This window comes from Olea europaea, chromosome 12, assembly GCF_002742605.1.
Source record: "Olea europaea var. sylvestris chromosome 12, O_europaea_v1, whole genome shotgun sequence".
Taxonomy (NCBI): Eukaryota; Viridiplantae; Streptophyta; class Magnoliopsida; order Lamiales; family Oleaceae; genus Olea; species Olea europaea.
The window spans coordinates 3,492,657-3,496,042 of NC_036248.1; the positions used below are offsets into that span (position 1 = coordinate 3,492,657).

General features: G+C 32.0%; 1 pseudogene; it reads left to right on the top strand.

The window, feature by feature from the left end:
• Nucleotides 1-919, top strand: part of LOC111405237 — a 53,773-nt pseudogene extending 52,854 nt beyond the window's left edge.
• The last annotated feature ends 2,467 nt before the right edge of the window (nt 920-3,386 follow it).

Genomic DNA, 3,386 nt, shown 5'->3' on the forward strand with positions numbered 1-3,386 from the left:
TGAGTAACATGAAAGATCTTCCAATCGCAGGATGTGCCTCCATATCTGTATATTTTTCCTCTAATTTGTTTTTTATTGTTTGGTCTTTCCCTTTAACATGTCATCTATCTAATTCTTTGCTTATATATTTGGCAGGTAAAGCTTAACAATATGTTGTACCACACATCTAGAATAAACTGCTTGGCTTGGTCACCTACTAACAACATGGTAGCCACGGTATCACTTGACACATGCGTTATTATATACGAAATAAAAAAGCCAGCATCAAGTCGAATAACTGTCAAAGGAGCTCATTTGGGTGGAGTCTATGGGTTGGAATTTACTGATGAATACAATGTGGTGAGTTCGGGCGAGGATGCTTTTGTACGTTTATGGAGAATAACGCCGCAATAATGTACAAGGTTCGTTACCCTTGAGTTATTTGCATTTGGCTTCCTTAAAGTTGAAAAAGAGACAAACATTCATAGATGAAAAATTTGGTTGCCTTGAGGTCTTGACAGTTTTTTAAGAGACTTGTCTTTTGCCATCCTTTTATAGTTTGCTAACGACGGACATCATTGCAGCCCAAAAACGTGCACATAAGGTTTGCTTGAAGATAATCATTATGTCACAATATGTGTAAATCCATCGCATCCTGCCAATTTGCTGCATTGTACGAGTTAAGATATTATCTTGGCACATAACTTGTCTAGTTTTTTATTTTTGTTTTTTGATGTGTGTGCAGAACTTTGTACTTATTCATGTTTATGTTTCAGCGTCCTTTCGATTTTGGTTTTGTAATTAGTTAATGAGAATGATGCAAGCGTGTTACTATTATTGTTCATGAGTTGCTTTGTTTTTAATAATATGCAAGAGGCAAATTCATTTGCTTAAATTTTTCTTGGAATTTTATCTCCTTTGCAACTATTTGATTGATTTAGTATTCAAGTCGTTTACCAAACATGGAATTTTAAACTTGTTTCTCTCTCTTATTTGAGACAAGTTACGAATATGGAATATTCTTTTCCATTGCAGGGAAAGAAGCTGTTTTGTAGATTACCTAGAGAAATAGGTAAAAGAAGTTTCATCCAATAGTTTGTCCCTTTTTAGTTATACACATTTATTCCTCAAAATATTTCAACTCAATAAATTTTTTTGCTTAAAACAGGTCCTAAGAGAAGCTTTGGGACAAAGTTATAAAAGGTCTTATATAGTTTGCTATGTAATCGTGCTTATGTAGATTTTTTTTTTTTTTTTAATTTTTATGCAAATTCCTTGACTGGGTGGTGGTAAGCGTGTTATAGCCCAATAAACTCATTTTTTTTTATTGACAAGTAATTAATGATGAGGTAATAGTTAGTGGTTCATCCGAGAGAATGATAAGTCACACTAGAATTGAGGCAGCATTGGGGAATTTTTCGCAAAAAGTGAAAGCCTTGATGGAATAATGTCTGTTGCTGTACCGTAAAATCACAAAGCATGGTAGGAATAGAATAAACATCGTTGAAATTCTACGCCGAGGTTTTCCATCTTATATGTGGTCTGGAATATTGTGAATGTTTAGAATGCAATATTAATTCTCATTCATCCAATCCAGTGCAGAATTGCGAGTGATATTTAGTGGCCCAAGATTTTGATGTGAAATCTTAGAAGTATTAGGCAAGTGGCCCGTCAATTCACGGGTCTCTTTAACGAACTGCCGCCTTTTCAGCAATGATGCGGTGCGGAGGGAGGTTTCTTGGACCATTTCGAGCAATATTAGAAAAATGGACCATCCATCCTATTATATCCTTGGATGCACGCCTCTCTCAATGTCAATGGACCAATCTGTCATGGCCCATCCCTCCTAGAAATACCTTTATTAGATTAGAAAAGAAGAAGAAGAAGATTTGATGTGATTGGCATTTTGATGTCTTCTGTCAATTAAGAGTGAAATTAAAAGATGTTCAATTCACATTTCGTCTGAGAGTGTAGTTCTTTATGCTCGTTTTAGTGGTTCAACCAATAAATCAATCACGAAATAAAAAAATATTTTGGCGAATAATGCTCCTTGTACATTCTTTGAATGACATGAAGTTTGACATGTAGAGTGCGTTTGATTGCCTATATTTTTCATGGAAAACTTGTTTTTTCCACTCAAATTCCTACTTTTGTGCTGTTTGATTGCCATTTTTTTCCATGGAAAATATTTTTCCACTTTTAGTCATGTGACGATATTTTCCTCAAAATCAAGGATAATATTTTCTTTAGAAAGAGTAGGATTTTATTTTTCATGAAATTCGCTCTTTTCTTCTCTCTTTTATTTATCCACTCACTCTCATTAACCAACCAATAAAAAATGGATAAGTATAATATTTTCTAAGTTGAAAATTAAATCAATCAAACACATTTAATTGATAATTTTCATACAAATAAATTCTAGGCAATTGAATTACCTAGAATTTATTTTCTTTCCATGTAAATTTCATACTTGCAATCAAACGTACTTGTAGTGTAAATTCAAATTGTGTTTGGCGGAAAACTTTGTTGAATTCAGAAATTGTTCACTCATGTGCAACCATGTGAAACAATGTCAAAGATGGTGTAAAAGATAATATACAAGTAGCATGGTCGTATTTTGGAGGACATATCCAAATTGTCTCGGGATTGGGAAAAGAGTAATGATTTGTCGCATAAGTTGGTACCCCACCTATATTCTATTGTATTTGACTTGAAAGGTAAACATGTTGCCCACATGGGACTCTGTACTGTACATGAAGATGAACAATATGTCAATATCGATGAATCCATTTTAAGAACATTTAGCTTGTCTGTCGGATGAAGATTAAGATTAAATTTTTAGTAAATTTTGATAAAAGTTGATGAAATGTGTGGTTTAAAAATTGAGGGTTTTATAAAATATATGATCAAAATTAATTATTGATTTATATTTAAATTTTAATTCCTATTAACATGAATTTGATTATTTATGCTAATTATTGAATCATTTTGGATAAAATTCGTTTGGATCGCGCCATGTTTCGAGTTGCAATTTTTGACCATGCAATCTTGTGCCTAACCATGACCATCTCATCTTAAGCGCTAGTATGTAGAATATGCGCTGACGTCCTCCGAAATTTATCGGCAAATACGGTCTGTTGAACATAATTTGCGAATAAAATTTTTTTAGTAACTTTTTGAATCATAAAATATAATTTTTTAATTGGTATCCACTTTAAAAATGAGATTCTCTTTTATTTTGAAAGAGTTAAATCCTAAAATTAAATTTTAATAGACTCTTTATTTTAATTTATAATAATGTTATTAATTGTCAATATTAATTTATTTCAATTACTAAAATAATATTTCAATTGAATAACATTACAAAAATTGATGAATAACATTATTAGAATAATTTTAATCGCTAC